At 42.1% G+C, this 20,665-nt stretch overlaps 1 pseudogene across 1 annotated transcript; it reads left to right on the top strand.

Moving 5' to 3' along the window:
* The first annotated feature begins 12,152 nt into the window (after positions 1-12,152).
* Positions 12,153-13,658, top strand: LOC113887705 (annotated as a pseudogene). The gene has a single exon (XR_003509799.1). The product of XR_003509799.1 is annotated as a palmitoyltransferase ZDHHC3 pseudogene (transcript).
* Positions 13,659-20,665: the final 7,007 nt, after the last annotated feature.

Raw genomic sequence — 20,665 nt, 5'->3', positions numbered from 1 at the left:
AGTTGAGGGGATGAAATGGCCAGAGAGGAGGCTGGCCCTCAAGGCATCTCCCGAGCTTGAGTCCCTCTAGCCAGCTGCAACTCCCAGCCCCTTTGGACTATGCCCTTTCGCTCAAAGCAGGCCTCCAAATCCCATCTAGCTCTGTCTTCCACATTTTGCCACTATCACGGTTTCTGACCACCCCTTACCTCTCCCAAGTCTCTCCATCCATCCTGCAAGGTCTAAATCCAATCCCGCCCCCTCCAGAAAAACTTCTAGGGTCCAAGTTAAGTTCCCTTTCCTGATGAATTGGTTGATTTCTTTTTCTTTTCGTAGTCACCATTCTCAGGGAATCAAGCTAATATTTAATGTTATATAGCCTTTTGTTCGGAGAGGGCAATGGCAACCACTCCAGTGCTCTTGCCTGGAGGATCCCATGGGCAGAGGAGCCTGGTGGGCTGCAGTCCATGGGGTTGCGGAGAGTCGGACACGACTGAAGCGACTTAGCAGCAGCAGCAGCAGCAGCAGCAGCAGCAGCAGCAGCAGCCTTTTATGCATTGGAGAAGGAAATGGCAACCCACTCCAGTGTTCTTGCCTGGAGAATCCCAGGGACGGGGAGCCTGGTTGGCTGCCATCTATGGGGTCGCACAGAGTCGGACACCACTGAATCGACTTAGCAGCAGCAGCAGCAGCAGCCTTTTGTTTGTCCTGGTAAAATATATTGTTGTGTGTGCATGTATTTGTAATATATCTAAGGGTGTTATGTTGTATGTTTCATTCTGTTTCCTGTTCACACAGCAATATGTGCTTTTAATTTTTTAAACTTTGTTTTATAATTTCAGACTTATAAATGTTACAGACCCAATACAAATAATTCTCATATACTCTTCACCCACCTTCCCCATTGTTATCATTTTACATGATCACAGTACAACTATCAAAACCTGGAAATCAACACTGATAAAATACTATTAATCTATTCAAATTTCACCTTGAACTTTATTCAGATTTTACCAGTTTTTCACCTAATATCCTTTTTCTGTTCTCGGATCCCTCAATACAATTAGTTATCATTATTATGTCTCTCTGGTCTCCTCTAAATTACCATAGTTCCTCGATCTGTCCCAATCTTTCATGACATTGACACTTTTGAAGAGTACTGGTCAGTTTATAGAATGTCCCTCAGTTGGGTTTTCCTGATGTTCTTGCATGATTAGATTTAGGATTAGATTAGATTAGATTAAATGTATGCATTTTTGGTAAGGACCTCAGAAGTGATGCAGCCTTCCCAGTCCATCATGACAGGGGGTATGGGATGTTCGTATATCATATTATTGGTGATATTAACTTTTATCACTTGATTAAGGTAGTGTCTTCCACTGTAAGATTGCTATTTTCACCTTTGTAATTAATAACTAACTTGTGACGAGACACTCAAAATATCTTCACAGATATTCTGTGTTTCACCAAGGTTTCACTCACTAATTTTAGCATCCATTAATTATTCATGCCTGATATAGTTGTTACTGTAGTGTTTCCAGATAGTGATTTTTTCTATTTCAACTGTTCCTTCAACACTTTTTAAACGTTATTAGACTTCTCTTGTATTAAAGATTTTGCTTTCTCCCCTATTTATTGGGCTTCCCAGGTGGCTCTAGTGGTAAAGAATTCACCTGCAATGCAGGGACACAGGAGACTCAGGCTTGATCCCTGTGTGGGGAAGATCCCCTGGAGGAGGAAATGGCAACCCACTCTAGTATTCTTGCCTAGAGAAACCCATGGACAGAGGCTAGTTCATTCATTCATTCATTTGTTTACATCTGTAGGGACTCATGAGTTCTTATTTTATTTTGTGGATTATGATTCATTACACTCTTTATTTATTTTGTTGATCAAATTGTCCCAGATTTGGACATTGGGAGATCCTTTAAGTTGGCTTTTGTGTGCTTTTGACATGTTCCTTTCATTTTAAGCCCATCTTAACTCTCTGGTTCCAGCCCTGAAATCATCCATGTCTCTAATATGTTTAGATAGATTATAGATAGATAAATATATAGATGTGTGCATGTTCAGTTGCTCAGTCATGTCCAGTTCTTTGCGACCCTATGGACTGTAGCCCCCAGGTTCCTCTGTCCATGGGATTTTCCTGGCAGGTTACTAGAGTGGGTTGCCATTTCCTTCTCCAGGGGATCTTCCCGACCCAAGATTGAACCCACGTCTCCTGCACTGCAGGCCGATTCTTTACCACTGCGCCACCGGGGAAGTCCAAATAAATAGATAGATGCTTTATATATCAGCAATATATCTATATATCAGCTTTATTGAGATATAATTGTCTAAAATATACATACTAAGTATAACACCATTATTGAAATACAATTCACATATCACACAATTCACCCATTTAACTGTACAATTCAGTGTCTTTTAGCATATTCAGAGTTGTTAGACCATCATTACCATTTAAGCTTTTGATATTTTCATCACCCGCAAAAGCAAAATCTGTACCTGTTAGCTGTCATTTCCCATTTCCCTTCAACCTCCATCTGCCACCTCCCTAGGCAATAGCTAGGGCTTTCCCGGTGGCCCTAGTGGTAAAGAATCCACCTGCCAATTCAGGAGACCTAAGAGAGGTGGGTTCGATCCCTGGGTCGGGAAGATCCCCTGGAGGAGGAAATGGCGACCCACTTCAGTATTCTTGCCTGGAGAATCCCATGGACAGAGGAGCCTGGAGGGCTACAATTCATAGGGTCATAAAAAGTCGGACACGATTGAAGCAACTTAGCATGTAGGCAACGGCTAATCTACTTTCTGTTTCTATAGACTTCCTAGTCTGGACATTTCACATAAATGGAATCGTACAATATGTATCTTTTGTTTCTGGTTCCTCTCATTTAGCATAATGTTTTCAAGGTTTGTCCATGTTTTAGCATGGGTCTGTACATCACCTATTTCTATTGCAAACAATATTCCATTGTATGGATATACCACATTTTATTTATCCATTCATCTGTTGTAGACATTTGGGTTTGTTCCACTCTGGTCTATAATAAGTAATGGCAGCAATGTATTGTAAGACATATTCTTACATGTAAGACATAAAGCAACCTCAGCTGCTTTACAGCACTGTGGTGTACAAAATCCTTATTTTTCCTGTCTACTCAGCAAGAGTGGACACCCAGATTGCTTCTGATTCTTTGCCATCACAGATTTTGAGGTGATGAGCACCCTTCAATATGTTTACTCATGCACATTTGAGAGAATTTCTTTGAGATGTATGTCAAGGCATGGAATTGCATAGTGTTTGTTCTTGACTGGAGTCCTCCAAAAGGGCTGCTCCATCTTCACTCCTATCAGCCATTTACAAGGATCATCAAAAAAGCAAGAGAGTTCCAGAAAAACATCTATTTCTGCTTTATTGACTATGCCAAAGCCTTTGACTGTGTGGATCACAATAAACTGTGGAAAATTCTCAAAGAGATGGGAATACCAGACCACCTGACCTGCCTCTTGAGAAACCTATATGCAGGTCAGGAAGCAACAGTTAGAACTGGACATGGAACAACAGACTGGTTCCAAATAGGAAAAGGAGTATGTCAAGACTGGATATTGTCACCCTGCTTATTTAACTTCTATGCAGAGTACATCATGAGAAACGCTGAGCTGGAGGAAGCACAAGCTGGCATCAAGATTGCCAGGAGAAATATCAATAAGCTCAGATATGCAGATGACACCACCCTTATGGCAGAAAGTGAAGAAGAATTAAAGAGCCTCTTGATGAAAGTGAAAGAGGAGAGTGAAAAAGTTGGCTTAAAGCTCAACATTCAGAAAACTAAGATCATGGCATCCGGTGCCATCACTTCATGGCAAATAGATGGAGAAACGGTGGCTGACTTTGTTTTTCTGGGTTCCAAAATCACTGCAGATGGTGATTTCAGCCATGAAATTAAAAGACGCTTACTGCTTGGAAGGAAAGTTATGACCAACCTAAAACAGCATATTAAAAAGCCGAGACATTACTTTGTCAACAAAGGTCCGTCTGGTCAAGGCTATGGTTTTTCTAGTGGTCATGTATGGATGGGAGAGTTGGACTATAAAGAAAGCTGAGCACTGAAGAATTGATGCTTTTGAACTGTGGTGTTGGAGAAGACTCTTGAGAGTCCCTTGGACTGCAAGGAGATCCAACCAGTCCATCCTAAAGGAGATCAGTCCTGGGTGTTCATTGGAAGGTTTGATGTTGAAGCTGAAATACTTTGGCCACCTGATGCAAAGAACTGACTCATTTGAAAAGACCCTGATGCTGGGAAAGATTGAGGGCAGGAGGAGAAGGGGACGACAGAGGATAAGATGGTTGGATGGCATCACCAACTCAATGGACATGGGTTTGGTTTGGTGATGAACAGGGAGGCCTGGCGTGCTGCAGTTCATGGGGTTGCAAAGAGTCAGACACGACTGAGCGACTGAACTGAACTGAACTTATAGCTTCACACACACACACCAACACTTGGTCTTATTCAGCTTTAAAATTTTTTTCATCAGTCTAATAGGTGTAACAATATATCTGCATTAGTCTTTGTTGTTGTTTTGGGCCATGCAGCATGTAGGATCTTAGTTCCCCAACCAGGGATCGAACCTGAGCCCCCTGCAGTGGAAGCACAGAGCTCCACTGGACCTCCAGGGAAGCCCCTTTAGTTTTGTTTTAATTTCTAATTATCTGATGGCTGCTTAGTTTGAGCATTTGTTCATGAGCCTGTTAGCCTTATGGCTTGCTTTCCTTTTCATATTCTTTGTAGACCTGTTTGCATCTGAAGTCCTCTCCAAAGGTTTCCCTTCTGTGTGGTCTATACAAGTGATCCCAATCCTGCAGGAAACCTGGATGTCAACCAGGGATTCTATACTCTGTACCATGGGGCACTCACAGATGCCTCTCTCTCTGATTTCTTGACCTGTCTGAACAGACTTCCCTAACTCTGGTCCTCAGCACCCTCTTCTTTTCAAAATCTCCCTGTGGATCAAGGCCATGGTGGTGGAGTCACATTCATGTCTCCCTACTGACCCTTAGGATGCAACTCCTGTGCTTTCCACACACTTACACTCATCCCTGTTATGTGTCCACAAGCTATCTTTCCCTCCCCAAAGCTATATAACCTTTTATCAGAAAACTCCAGGGACACTCCACTGTCCAAAATCTCCTGAAAGGATTCTATGTGGGGCCCTCTCAGGGGAAGGAGGCACCATAGAAGCTATCATCCAGGAGGTTTCACTCTTGTCAAGGCCCTGCACTACCTATCTGGAGCAGATCATGAGGATAAAACATGGGGTACCCTCTCCTCAAAGAAGCATGGAAGAACTTGAGAAGAGCCTGAGACCTGAGTGCCAGGAACCACTAGGAAGGAGGCACTGGGGCAGCCAGGCCAGGGAGAGAGATATGTATGACCTCCAGTGACTTTGGAGAAATGATGGCCATGGCCTTTGGGCACCTCCAAGCCCAGGCCCCTCCCTCACTAGCCTTAGCTCGTAAATCCTTCCAGATTATGCCCTGTTCCAAAGTAGACTCTTGGCACCTCCCCCACCATCTTTTTCTCACCCACAGACTCCCGCCTTTATTGTGGCTGCCTCCCTCTACTCCTATCCTTATTTGGACCACTTCCCTCTCTCTACCTTCAACCCCAACATCCCACAAAATCCAGATATAATCATAGGTTCTCTAGGGTGCCTTTTCCGGGTCCATTCTCTGGTCAAGGGAACCAGAGCTGGCAGGTGCTGGAACCAGAGCATGAAGTGGAGAGGACTCTCTTCACCTCAAAAGTTTGTGTGTCCTCCAACCCTGTCTTGAAGCTGCCATCTTTCTGGAGGTCGCCATAGGCTGCAGGGCTCACAAGTGAAGGCTCTCAGTGACCAAGGCCCTGTGAAGTTAAAGCCCTGCAGTTTCCCACATCATCTCCCTCCCACCCTACTCCAAACTCATTGTTCCAGCCATTCCCAGCAGGACAGCAGGGCCCTGCTGTCTGGTCTCTAGGCTTAGCTACTGCTGCACCCTCAGGTTGATTCTCCTCTCTCTGTTTATAATCAGGCACCTCCTAACTCATCACTCCAGACAGCTAATCACCACCTTCTCTGGGATCTTCCCTTACCTTTTCTCTCAGGCTACAGAAAAGTGGAAATATTAAGCTATGAAGAATATATAAAGTTGAAATAGAGAACACAATAGAGGAGTAAAATAGGTTGAATACAGATGAAGAATGAATAAGGGAATTGGGAGATTAGATTGAAGAATTCTTTCAGAAAGCAGAATAAAAATGTAGAAAATATTAAGTTAAAAAACTAAGAGAAATGGAAAATAGAAAAGCCTTGATAGTGGTCTCAGAAAAAGAGTAAAAATAAAAAAACGAGAGGAGAAAATACTTAAAGAATGGAGGTAAATATCCCAGGATTAAAGTTTACTGAATATCAAATCAGTTTACAAACATCAATTGTACTTCTGCATATAAGCAGATGCAGTTAGAAAATAAAATGTTTTAATTAACACTTAAATGCCATTTAAAAATCAAATATTTAGAAATATGTCTTAAAAGGACATGTAAATGCTTTGTGGGTTGCAACCCACTCCAGTGTTACTGCCTGGAGAATCCCGGGGACGGCAGAGCCTGGTGGGCTGCCATCTCTGGGGTTGCACAGAGTAGGACACGACTGAAGCAACTTAGCAGCAGCAGCAGCAGCAAGTGCTTTGTGGAGAAAACTGTAACTTTTTAAAGAGAGATTAAAGAAGATGTAAACAAATGAAGTGATATACCGTATTCACAGGCTGATGAACTCAATATTACAAGGATGTTGGTTCTCTTCAAATTGATTTACAGATGCAATATAAATCCAAATAAAGCCTTAATGGGTAGTCATTGTTTTGTGGAATTTGACTACTTCCAAAATGTATATAGAAATGAAAAAGGCCAAAAATATACATTACTCCTGAAGAACAATAGAGAAGTTTTATTCTATCAGATGACCAGATTTTTAAAATAAAGTTACAGTAATTCCGACCATAGTATTGCCGTGCATGTATGCTAAGTAGCTTCAGTCATGTCCAACTCTTGTGACCCCATGGATGGTAACCCAGCAAACTCTTCTGTCCATGCTATTTCCCAGACAAGAATACTGAAGTGGGCTGCCATTTCCTCCTCCAGGAGATTTTCTTGATCCAGGGATCGAAACTGCATTTCCTGCATCTCCCGCATTGGCAGGTGGATTCTTTACCACTGACCACTGGGGAAGCCCCATAGTTCCACTAGCCTAGTGGAACAAACCGCTCAGAAAAAGACCCAGGTATGTGATTTAACAAAATGTAGCACTGGAGAACAGAAGTACCAGGGCAATTTTATGTTGAACCAATTGGGTGTCCAAATAGGAAAACAAGCAAACAAACAAAAACACCTAAATTGGAATGTTTACCTCACATATCTAAAACATCAATAATTCACAAATAGTTATAAACCTAAATGTGAAAAGCAAAGAAGATAACATAGGAGAATATATTTTTGACTTTGGGATAGTAAAACATTTCTTAAAACAAGACACCAAAATTACTAATGATGAAGGGATTGATAAAATGGACTACATTAAAAATAATAACTTATTTTCACCTAGGCTTCCCTTGTGGCTCAGCTGGTAAAGAATCTGCCTGCAATGCTGGAGACCTGGGTTCGATGCCTGGGTTGGGAAGATCCCCTGGAGAAGGGAAAGGCTACCCACTCCAATATTCTGACCTGGAGAAGTCCATGGACTGTATAGCCCATGGGGTTGCAAAGAGTCGGATACAATTGAACGACTTTCACTTATTTTCACCTAGAAATACCATAAACTGTGCAAAGGTAAATTACAGAATGGGAAAAGATATATTTTCATCATTTAAAACCATCAAAGATTTCATATCCAGATTACAAAATGAAATCTTACAGTTCAACAAAAGATCTATAATCAATAGAAAAATATTCGACAGGGAATTCCCTGGCAGTCCAGTTGACAGGACTCCATACTTTCACTGCCAAGGGCCCAGATCCGATCCCTGGTTGGGAAACTTAACATCCCACAAGCCATGACCAATAAATTTTTTTAATTAAAAAATATTTGAAAGATTTGAATGAACACTTCACAGGAGAATATCCAATAGCCAGTAAGTGGCCACGAAAAGGTGCTCAATTTCATTAGTTTTCAGGGAAATGCCAATTTAAACCATATGAGATACTATGCTTCTCAGATTGGCAAAAATTGAAAAGTGACAGTACGGGTGGTACTGACATGGGACAGACAACAGGGCCTGAACCTAAAAGTTTCTCTGAAAAATAGAGCCTATATTAGAAAACAAACAAGAAACCTCTGTATCTCTTCTAGTCACCAGACTGATGTAGCCTGAAATCAGTCATAAAGCCAAATACCGCAGGTTGTTGAATTACACCGCAGGCTGAATTCACCAGATCTCCAGGTCTCTTATGTGAAACCTAAAGACTTCTGGTTGCCAGAAGAAAGGGACCTTGGGAATTGAAATTGGTGCATCAAAGTTGATTTGTATTAACCTGAGCGATACCTAAACACCAGCTTCCACTGAGTCTCCCTTGGTGGCAGAAGCAGCCCTTCCTCCACAGTCTAATGGGACTGGACCTGAGTGACTTGGGGATCCTCCAACGATTTGGCTCATCTTTCTCAAGATCCATTCATATCACCTTTTGGCGCCTCCAGCCCCATTACTGGATTCAGACTCCTGTATGTCAGACCTGTGAGAAGAAAGCCTAATTTATGTTTGCAGAAACCCCAGTAATATATGTGAGAACTGATTCTATGCATGATAGATCATAGGGAAATAAATACAATTTTAGATTGGGCCAAACATTTTTAATTGTGGTAAAATACATATAACATAAAATTTGCCATTTTATGGGCCAAAGAACTAAACAGACCTTTCTCCAAAGAAATATACAAATGGCTAACAAACACATGAAAAGATGCTCAACATCACTCATTATCAGAGAAATGCAAATCAAAACCACAATGAGGTACCATCTCACGCCAGTCGGAATGGCTGCTGTCAAAAAGTCTACAAACAATAAATGCTGGAGAGGGTGTGGAGAAAAGGGAACCCTCTTACACTGTTGGTGGGAATGCAAACTAGTACGGCCACTGTGGAGAACAGTGTGCTGCTGCTGCTGCTGCCGCCAAATCGCTTCAGTCGTGTCCGACTCTGTTGGACCCCATAGACGGCAGCCCACCAGGCTCCCACGTCCCTGGGATTCTCCAGGCAAGAACACTGGAGTGGGTTGCCATTTCCTTCTCCAATGCATGGAAGTGAAAAGTGAAAGGGAAGTTGCTTAGTTGTGTCCGACTCTTCGTGACCCCATGGACTGCAGCCTACCAGGCTCCTCCATCCATGGGATTTTCCAGGCAAGAGTACTGGAGTGGGGTGCCATCGCCTTCTCTGGAGAACAGTGTGGAGATTCCTTAAAAAACTGGAAATAGAACTGCCATACGACCCAGTAATCCCACTGCTAGGCAGACACACTGAGGAAACCAGAATTGAAGAGACATGTGTACCCCAATGTTCATCGCAGCACTGTTTACAATAGCCAGGACATGGAAGCAACCTAGATGTCCATTGGCAGACGAATGGATAAGAAAGCTGTGGTACATATACACAATGGAATATTACTCAGCTATTAAAAAAAATGCATTTGAATCAGTTCTAATGAGGTGGATGAAACTGGAGCCTATTATACAGAGTGAAGTAAGACAGAAAGAAAAAGACCAATATAGTATATTAATGCATATATATGGAATTTAGAAAGATGGTAACGATGATCCTATATGCGAGACAGCAAAAGAGACACAGATGTAAAGAACAGACTTTTGGACTCTGTGGGAGAAGGCGAGGGTGAGATGATTTGAGAGAATAGCATCATTGAAACATGTGTATTATCATATGTGAAACAGATCGCCAGTCCAGGTTTGATGCATGAGGCAGGGTGCTCAGGGCTGGTGCACTGGGATGACCCTGAGAGATGGGATGGGAAGGGAGGTGGGAGGGAGGGTCTGGATGGGGAACACCTGTACACCCATGGCTGATTCATGTGAATGTATGGCAAAAACCACCACAATATTGTAAAGTAATTAGCCTCCAATTAAAATAAAAAATTTTTTTAATTTGCCATTTTAACCACTTTCTAGTATACAGTTCGGTGGTGTTAATTACATTCAAAATGTTGTGTGACCATCACCATTATTGAATTCCAAAACTTTTTTTATTTAACCGTCCCAAACAGAAGTTCTGCACCCATTAAGCAATAACGCCCATTCCACTCTGCCCCTAGTTCCTGGTAACCTTTAACCTACTTTTTGTCCCTATACATTTGCCAGTTCTAGATATTTCATATAAGTGGAATCTTAACAATATTTGTCCTTTTATGTTTGGATTATTTCCCTTAGAATAATATTTTCAGGGCTCATGCTCTGTGATGACCTAGAGAGGTAGGACTGGGGGGAGGGGGAGGTTCAAGAGGGAGGGGATATATGTATACTTACGACTGATTCACATTGTACAGCAGAAACCGACACAACATTGTAAAGCAATTAGCCTCCAACTAAAAATAAATTTTAAAAAAGAACCTGTTGCCAAATCCAAGGTCATGAAGATTTACCCCTGTGTTTTCTTCTAAGAGTTTTGTGGTTTTAGCTCTTGTATTTAGGTTGTTGATCCATTTTGAATTAATAGTATAGGTATGAGGTAGGGGCCCAACATCATTCTTTTGCATATAAAAATCCAGTTGCATCAGCACCCTTTGTTGAAGAGACTATCCTTACTCCACTGAATGGACTTGGCACTCTCGTCAAAAACCACTTGGCCATTTGATTTGTCTTTTTCAAGATTGTTTTGACTATTCAAGGCCCCTTGAAATTCCATATGAATTTGAGGATTGGCATCTCCACATTTCTGCAAAAAGGCTGTTGGAATTTTGATAGGGATTTTGTTGAATCTGTAGGTTGCTTTGTGTATTAGTAACATGTTAATATAAAATCTTCCGATCTGGGGACTTCCCTGACAGTCAAGTGGTTAAGACTCCAAGCTTCTAATGCAGGGGGTTTGAGTTCAATTCCTGGTCAGGGAACTAAGATCCCGCATTCTATGCAGCAAAAAAAAAAAAAAATCAACCTTCATTGTGGCATGTGGCATCTCTAGTTGTGGCATGTGGGATCTAGTTCCCTGACCAGGCCTCCAGCATTGAGAGTGCAGTCTTAGCCACTGCACCACCAAGAAAGTCCCCTACAGATATCTTTTAGATGGTATTGTAAATGAAATTGCTCTTAATTTCAAAACACAACTGATTTTTATGTGTTGATCTTGTTCCTTAAAGCTTTGCTGAATTTATTAGATCTAGGCCTTTTCTGCATCTGAAATGCCCTTTCTGCATCAGTTGAGATGATCATGTAGGTTATTTTTTCCTTGTTGTATTAATGTGATGTATCTATAACCCTGATTGATTTTCTGATGTTGAACCACTCTTGCATTCCTGGAACAAATCCCACTAGATCATTCTGTATAATCCTTTCAATATGCTGTTGGATTCTGTTTGCTAGTATTTTGTTGAGGATTTTTGCATCTGTATTTATAGGGATATTGGTCTGTAATTTTCTTGTGATATCTTTGGTTTTGGTAGGGCCAGACTTTTCAGTATGGGTGCACTTAGCATTCCTGGATGTATGTACTGTGTTAGCTAAAGCAGCTAGCAGTATTTCTAAGATTAGTCCTACTGACTGAAACCTGGACTCAAATGTGTTAGTCGCTCAGTCGTGTCTGACTCTTTTTGACCCTGTGGACTGGGGCCCGCCAGGCTTCTCTGCCTATGGAATTCTCCAGGCAAGAATACTGGAGTGGGTCGCCATTCCCTTCTCCAGAGAATCTTCCTGACCCAGGGATTGAACCTGGGTCTCCTGCATTGCGGGCAGCTTCTTTACCATCTGAGCCACCACACCAGGGAAAGCCTGGACTCAACAGTGAAGTGAAGTCGCTCAGTCGTGTCCGACTCTTTGCGACCCCATGGACTGTAACCCACCAGGCTCCTCAGCCCATGGAATTTTCCAGGCAAGAGTACTGGAGTGGGTTGCTATTTCCTTCGCCAGGGGATCTTCCCAACCCAGGGATCGAACTCGGGTCTCCCGCACTGCAGGCAGACACTTTACCATCTGAGCCACCAGGGAAGCCCAACAGTAGCCTATGTTAATTGTACAACTGTACAGTGTAGAGGGAGGAATCCAAATGTTAGTGACATCGATGGTAACTGGTGAGCATAACTGACTTCCAAAGGTTTAGGTCAGTAAGAATGGTGGGCGGCGCCGGCTCCTGCAGCCGCCGCCACCCCACTGAGGGGCGCTTGATGGGCGCGCCGCCTCGCGTCCGGCCGAATCCCGGAAGCTGCGGCGCCTCCTGCCGGGGAGCCATCGCCGCAGCCTGAGGTCGGGTCACCGGTCGGGGGCTGCCTGAGGAGCGACGACGGTGGCGGCAACGGGAGCCCCACCAGGAGTCTGGGACTGAGGAACTGACTGGGGCTTCACAAGGCCAGTATGGACAGAATAGCTTAGGATGTTTATCCCCGCCCTCCGCTTCTGAGACTTTGAGCGGAAACCAGAGTGCTTCCAGTCAGAGAAGTGCGTCCCACCTTCTCACCCCTATCCGACGGGCGCCATGTGGTTCATCCGCGATGGCTGTGGCATTGTCTTTGCCATTGTCACCTGGTTTCTGGTCTTATATGCGGAGTTCGTGGTCCTCTTCGTCATGCTGATTCCATCTGGGGACTACATGTACAGCGCCATCAACGGAATCGTGTTCAGCGTGCTGGTCTTCTTGGCCCTGGCTTCCCACTGCCGGGCCATGTTGACCGACCCTGGGGCTGTGCCCAAAGGAAATGCCACTAAAGAATTCATCGAGAGTTTACAGCTGACGTCTGGGCAGGTGCTGTACAGCTGTCCCAAATGCTGCAGCATCAAGCCCGACCGAGCCCACCACTGCAGGATTTGTAAGCGGTGCATTCGGAAGATGGACCACCATTGTCCCTGGATCAACAACTGTGTCGGCGAGAAGAACCAGAAATACTTCGTCCTGTTTACAATGTACGTAGCTCTCATTTCTTTGCACGCCCTCATCTTGGTGGGATTCCACTTCCTGCATTGCTTTGAAGAAGACTGCAGCTCCTTCTCGCCCACCACGATGACCCTCCTCATCTTCCTCGGCTTGGAGGCGCTGCTCTTCCTCATTTTCACATCGGCCATGTTCCGGATCCAGATGCTCTCCATCTGCACAGATGAGACGGGAATAGAACAACTGAAAAAGGAAGACAGAAAATGGGCCAAGAAAACAACATGGGTGAACCTGAAAGCCGTTTTTGGCCACCGCTTCTCTCTAGGCTGGGCCAGCCCCTTTGTCATGCCAAACCAAGGGAAGACAGACGGGTACCAGCATGTGATCTGAAAGACCCTGACCAGCATTGCCACTCAGACACAAACCACATCCCAGCACTACCCTTGGATTGGGTCTTAAGAATGTCCAAACCAAAAAACCAACACAACAACTCTAAATAAGACATTTTTTGTTTAATGTCTCAAGTAAAATGGCAGAACATTGCAGAAAAAAAAAAGTCTCTGTGTTTTGTTTTTAAAAGATCATCCTTTCTGCTTTTCTTTTTCCTTTTAAAAAATATAATAGTTTTATTTATTTTTGGCTGGGCTGGGCTGGGTCTTCATTGCTGCATGCAGGCTTTTCTCTAGTTGCTGTGAGCGGGGCTACTCTGTAGTTGTACTGCAGCTTCTCGTTGCAGTGGCTTCTGTTGTTGCAGACCACGGGCTCTAGGGCATGCCGGCCTAGTTTCGGCTAACTGGCTCCAGAGCAGAGACTCAACAGTTGTGGCACATGGGCTTAGTTGCTTCATGGCATGTGGGATCTTCCCGTACTAGGGATCGGACCCTTGTCTCCTGCATTGGCAGGTGGAGTCTTTACCACTGAGTCACCAGGGGAGCCCTCTTTTTTACTTTTTAAAATCATTTGTTACCCATTCATCTGCTGGTGGACATCCAGGTTGCTTCTGTGTCCTAGCTATTGTAAATATTGCTGCAATGAACATTGGGGTACAGGTGTCTTTTTCAATTCTGGTTTCCTCGGGGTATATGCCCAGTAGTGGGATTGCTGGGTCATATGGTAGTTTTATTCCTAGTTTTAAAGGAATCTCCATACTCTTCTCCATAGTGGTTGTATCCATTTGCATTCCCACCAACAAAGTAAGAGGGTTCCCTATTTTCCACATCCTTTCCAGCATTTATTGTTTGTATACTTTTTGATGATGGCCATTCTGACTGGTGTGAGATGATGATACCTCATTGTGATTTTGATTTGCATTTCTGTAGTAATGGGCTCGGAGACGGCAATGGCAATTCATTCCAGTACTCTTGCTTGGAAAATCCCATGGACGGAGGAGCCTGGTGGCGACTGAGTGACTTCACTTTCACTTTTCACTTTCCTGCATTGGGGAAGGAAATGGCAATCCACTCCAGTGTTCTTGCCTGGAGAATCCCAGGGTTGAAAGAGCCTGGTGGGCTTCCGTCTATGGGGTTGCACAGAGTTGGACACGACTGAAGCAACTTAGCAGCAGCAGTAATGAGCTATATTGAGCATCTTTTCATTTGTTTATTAGCCATCTCTATGTCTTCTTTGGAGAAATGTTTGTTTAGATCTTCTGCCCACTTTTTGATTGGGTTGTTTGTTTTTCTGGTATTGAACTACTTGAGCTGCTTATGTATTTTGGAAATTAATTCTTTGTCAGTTGTTTCATTTGCTATTAGTTTCCCCCATTGTGAAGGTTGTTTCTTCACCTTGCTTATAGTTTCCTTACATACACACAATGGAATATTACTCAGCTATAAAAAGGAAGCCATTTGAGTCAGTTCTAATGAGGTAGATGAACCTATTATAGCCTATTATACAGTGTAATATTGTAGAGAGTAAGGCAAAGAAAAAGACAGGTACTGTATATTAACACATATATGTGGAATCTAGAAAGATGGTACTGACAATCTTACATGCAGGGCAGCAAAGGAGACACAGACATAAAGAACAGACTTTTGGGATCAGTCAGAGAAGGAGAGGGTGGGATGATTTGAGAGAATAGCATTGAAATATATACATTACCATATCTAGAATAGATAGCCAGTGAGAGTTTGATGTATGATGCAGGGCACCCAAAGCCGGTGCTCTGTGACAACCTGGAGAGATAGACTGGAGAAGGAGATGGGAGGGGGCTTCAGAGGGAGCGGACACATGTATGCCTATGGCTGATTCATACTGATGTATGGCAAAAAGCATCACAATATTGTAAAGTAGTTATCCTCTAATTTAAATAAATAGTTTTTAATAGGAGATTTTTAAAATTTATTTATTAAGTGAAGGATAATTGTTTTACAGAATTTTGTTGTTTTCTGTCAAACCTCAACATGAATCAGCCATAGGTATGCATATGTCCCCTCCCTCTTGAACCTCCCTCCCATCTCTCTCCCCATCCCACCCCTCTAGGTTGATACAGAGCCCCTGTTTGAGTTCCCAGAGACATACAGCAAATTCACATTGGCTATCTATTTTACATTTGGTAATGTAAGTTTCCATCTTACCCTCTCCATACATGTCACTCTCTCCTCCCCTCTCCCCGTGTCCATAAGTCTGTTCTCTATGTCTGTTTCTCCACTGCTGCCCTGAAAATAAATTCTCCCATACCATCTTTCTAGATTCCATATATATGCGTTAGTATATGATATTTATCTTTCTGTTTCTGACTTACTTCACTCTGTATAATAGGCTCTAGGTTCATCTGCCTCATTAGAACTGACTGAAATGTGTTTCTTTTTATGGCTGAGTAATATTACTCAGAAGTACCACAACTTCTTTATCCATTCATCTGTTGATGGACATCTAGGTTGCTTCCATGTTCTAGCTATTGTAAATAGTGCTGTAGTGAACATTGGGGTACAAGTGTCTTTTTCAATTTTGGTTTCTTCAGGGTATATGTCTAGGAGTCACATAGTGCTGGGTCATATGGTGGTTTTATTCCTGCTTTTTTAAGAAATCTAAGTACCATCATACATAGTGGCTGTATGAATTTACATTCCCACCAACAGTGTAAGAGCATTCCCTTTTTTCCACACCCTCTCCAGCATTTATTTTTTGTAGACTTTTTGATGATGGCCATTCTGACCAGTGTGAGGTGATATCTCATTGTAGTTTTGATTTGCATTTCTCTAATAATGAACGATGTTGAGCATCTTTTCATGTGTTTGTTAGCCATCTGTATGTCTTCTTTGGAGAAACGTCTGTTTAGATCTTCTGCCCACTTTTTGATTGGGTTGTTTGTTTTTCTCGAATTTTGTATGAGTTGCTTGTATATTTTGGAAATTAATCCTTTGTCAGTTGTTTCATTTGCTATTATTTTCTCCCATTCTGAGGGTTGTCTTTTCACCTTGTTTATAGTTTCCTTTGCAAAAGCTTTTAAGTTTAATTAGGTCCCACTTATTTACTTTTGTTTTTATTTCCATTACTTTAGAAGGTGGGTCATACAGGATCTTGCTTTGATTCATGTCATCAAGTGTTCTGCCTATGTTTTCCTCTAAGAGTTTTATAGTTTTTGATCTTACATTTAGGTCTTTAATCCATTTTGAGTTTATTTTTGTGTACGGTGTTAGTAAGTGTTCTAATTTCATTCTTTTACATGTAGCTGTCCAGTTTTCCCAGCACCATTGAAGAGGCTGTCTTTGCCCCATTGTATATTCTTGCCTCCTTTGTCAAAAATAAGGTACCCATAGGTGCATGAGTTTATTTCTGGGCCTTCTATCTTGTTCCATTGGTCTATATTTCTGTTTTTGTGCCAGTAGCTTAGTGTCTTGATGACTGTAGCTTTGTAGTATAATCTGAAGTCAGGAAGTTTGATTCCTTCAGCTCCATTTTTCTTTCTCAGGACTGGTTTGGGTATTCTAGGTCTTTTGTGTTTCCATATGAATTGTGATTTATTTTGTTCTAGTTCTGTGAAAAATGCCATTGGTAATTTGATAGGAATCTCATTGAATCTGTAGATCGCATTTGGTAGTATAGTCATTTTCACAATATTGATTCTTCCTACCCAGGAACATGGAATATCTCTCCATCTGTTATGTCATCTTTGATATCTTTCATCAGTGTCTTATGATTTTCTGTATACAGGTCTTTTATCTCCTTAGGTAGGTTTATTCCTAGATATTTTATTCTTTTTGTTGCAATGGTGAATTCAGGATTTATTCCTTAATTTATTTTTCTGATTTTTCATTATTAGTATATAGGAATGCAAGTGATTTCTGTGTATTGATTTTGTATCTTGCAACTTTGCTAAATAAGCTCTAATAATTTTCTGATAGTACCTTTAGGGTTTTCTATGTATAGTATCATGTCATCTGCAAACAGTGAGAGCTTGACTTCTTCTTTTCCTATCTGGATTCCTTTTATTTTTCTTCTCTGATTGCTGTAGCTAGGACTTCCAAAACTATGTTGAATGATAGTCGTGAGAGTGGACACCCTTGTCTTGTTCCTGATCTTAGGGGGAATGCTTGCAGTTTTTCATCATTGAGCATAATGTTTGCTCTAGGCTCATCATATATGGCCTTTACTATGTTGAGGTAGGTTCCTTCTGTGCCCATTTTTTGAAGAGTTTTAATCATAAATGGGTGCTGAATTTTTGTCAAAGGCTTTTTCTGCATCTATTGAGATGATCATATGGTTTTTATCTTTCAATTTGTTAATATGGTGTACCACATTGATTGATTTGTGTATATTGAAGAATCCTTGCATCCCTGAAATAAACCCAACTTGATCATGGTGTATGAGCTTTTTAATGCTTTATTGAATTCTGTTTGCTAGAATTCTGTTCAGGATTTTTGCATCTATGTTCATCAGTGATATTGGCCTGTAGTTTTCTTTTTGTGTGTTGTCTTTGTCTGGCTTTGGTATCAGGGTGATGGTGGCCTCATAGAATGAGTTAGGAAGGGTTCCTTCCTCTGCAATTTTTTGAAAGAGTTTTAGATGGATAGACATTAGCTCTTCTCTAAATGTTAGATAGAATTCACCTGTGAAGCCATCTGGACCTGGGCTTTTGTTTTTGGGGAGGAGATTTTTTTAATCACAGTTCCTATTTCAGTGCTTGTAATTGGGTTGTTCATAATTTCTATTTCTTCCTGGTTCAGTCTTGGAAGATTGAACTTTTCTAAGGATCTGGGACTTAAATCCTCACTGAAGATGGATTCTTACCCTTGTACTCTGAGAGGGCCGGGATCAGGGTTGAAGCCCTAAAAAGTGTCCTTGACACAGTGGCCTCATGCCCCATGTGAGCATAATGCCTCCTGATTCGTGAAATCAATCGCCTGCCTTGTACTCTATGGGCCCTGGGTGTGTAGAATGATTTTGGAGGTGGGGGCTGGAGATGAAAGGGGTCTTATTTGTATTCTGAATCACAAGTTATATTCCAAATGATTATTTGGAAGAATGCGAAGGAAAGAAGTTTTTCCCGTTTAAAATGCCTTACACAATCACAAGAAGAAAATGACGTAGCTTCAGGCAAGCTCTGTTTCCTTTGTTTCTTCTGCTTACTGACTGAGCACCCAACCTCCCTCCCTCTCCTAGCACAGTGTCCATTCAGCAGTGTTACTGCCTAAGTGAAACAGCCACAGCTGCCCCCAACCCGTCGACCCCCCTCTTCCTCATTTTGTAAATTTTCGCAGTGGGTTTACTTTCTGATATTTTAGACCCATAAATGTGTACGTACCCATATCTTGTCTGTATTTCAACCTGAGAGACAGTGGACCTGCGTTAGCTGACCGTGACGCAAGGGCAACATTACAAAGTTGAGAGATGACCGTCCATCCGCTGGAATTGGCAGACATCTAAGCCTGTAGTACTGAGACTGAGTAGTGTTTCCACTTGCACACTTGTGTGTTGAGTCTTAGTTGAAGGAGGAAGGGCCTGAAGATGGGGAGGGGGGAGTGCGGGGGGTTGGACGCAGGTGAGAGGAAGAGGAGCACACATCAAATGTAGGTCACAGAAATCCAGATGCTGACCATCTCACACGTGGTATTGTTTTTTAAATGATCACCACAAACCTTTGTTTTAATCTTTTGCTTGGGGTGGGTTTGGGGTGAGGTTTATTAAATCAGCTCTGGGTGGGGAGAGATTTCATCTAGCTATGTGATCTTTCAGAAAAGTAAGTGGAACATGCTGCCTCTTTTCAGTTCTGCCAGTGCTTCCACATGGAAACCAAACGCAGTAAAAATTTTCAAAATAAAAAGAAATCAGAGTGCTGGAATCAATTCATTCTGTATAACCCACTTAACTCACCCCCTAACTATGTGGACACTCCTTTCACAAAGGCTTCAAGACATGCATTATTAGATGGCAGAGACTAGCTAGGTGGTCACTAGGCATGTTTTTATTCTTCCTTTTTGGGACAAATTCAGATTATATCTTCCAGCATCCCTTGCAGTTGAATGTGACCGCTATCTGAGTTCTAGCTAATGGAATGTGAGCAGAAGTGCTGTACACTACAGTCTAGGCCTAGCTCATTAAAACCTCCCACATGGTCTCACCTTCTTTTATTTGGCTGCGATGGAGATGACAATAGTACAATGGTGACCACATTTGAAGGTGGCAGATCATCTTCACAGAAGATGCCTAGGACCCTGAATCACCACTTAGAAAAAGTCAGTCCAGCTATTAATGGTTGTTTTGGAAGATTGCAGAAGCAAGAAGTGAATGTTATTGTCTTAAATTTCACAGATTTTTTTTTCTGTCTCAGAAGCTAACTTTACTTTAACTAAAACAAGTAAGCACCAGCCTCCTTAAAAACATTGTAGTGTTTTTTTCCCTGTAATTTGGGTTCATGATAAGAGATGGGCCCCCTGATTTCAATGGGGTTGATAGGATCACCTTTAGAAACAAGTCTGTTCTGATCCCTATAATGGACAGCGGAACCATAGCAGAAATCAGAATGGTGATTTGACCTGTGGGGATGTGTAATTGTGGCTAATTAAACGTGGTTACCCTGGGGCCAAATAGATGGACAGCCTAATAAGGTCCTACTTGATTCACGCAACAAAAAAAAATCTAGTCTAGCAAATGGAGGCTTGATCTAGTCCCCAAAATGTAGAGTCCCAGCCTCTCCCCGTAGTTCATAGACTGGAGCCCTTTGAATGAAGGGGAGGGTCTACTTGAAGTAATACTTGCTACACTTTTCACAAGGGTGTATTGTGAACTCTCCCTCCTTGCTTTTCCCACAGGAACCTGTAGCCAACATAATTGTGCCTTGGGGACAGGGAAATACCCAGACCTTTTGAAATATAATAGATACTGGTTCTGAATTAATCCCCATGACCTAGACTATCATGATGGTCCACCAGTCATTAATCTCAAAAATATACGATCAAAAAATAAAAAATAAATAAATAAAAACATTAAAAAATATATATACAAGCAAGATACAATTAATCTCAAAAATATACAAGCAACTCCTGCAGCTCAATTCCAGAAAAATAAGCGACCCAATCAAAAAATGGGCCAAAGAACTAAACAGACATTTCTCCAAAGAAGACATACAGA

This window comes from Bos indicus x Bos taurus, chromosome X (assembly GCF_003369695.1).
Source record: "Bos indicus x Bos taurus breed Angus x Brahman F1 hybrid chromosome X, Bos_hybrid_MaternalHap_v2.0, whole genome shotgun sequence".
Classification (NCBI taxonomy): domain Eukaryota; kingdom Metazoa; phylum Chordata; class Mammalia; order Artiodactyla; family Bovidae; genus Bos; species Bos indicus x Bos taurus.
The sequence above is the reverse complement of the archived record's forward strand: the minus strand, read 5'-3'. Positions and strand labels throughout refer to the sequence as shown.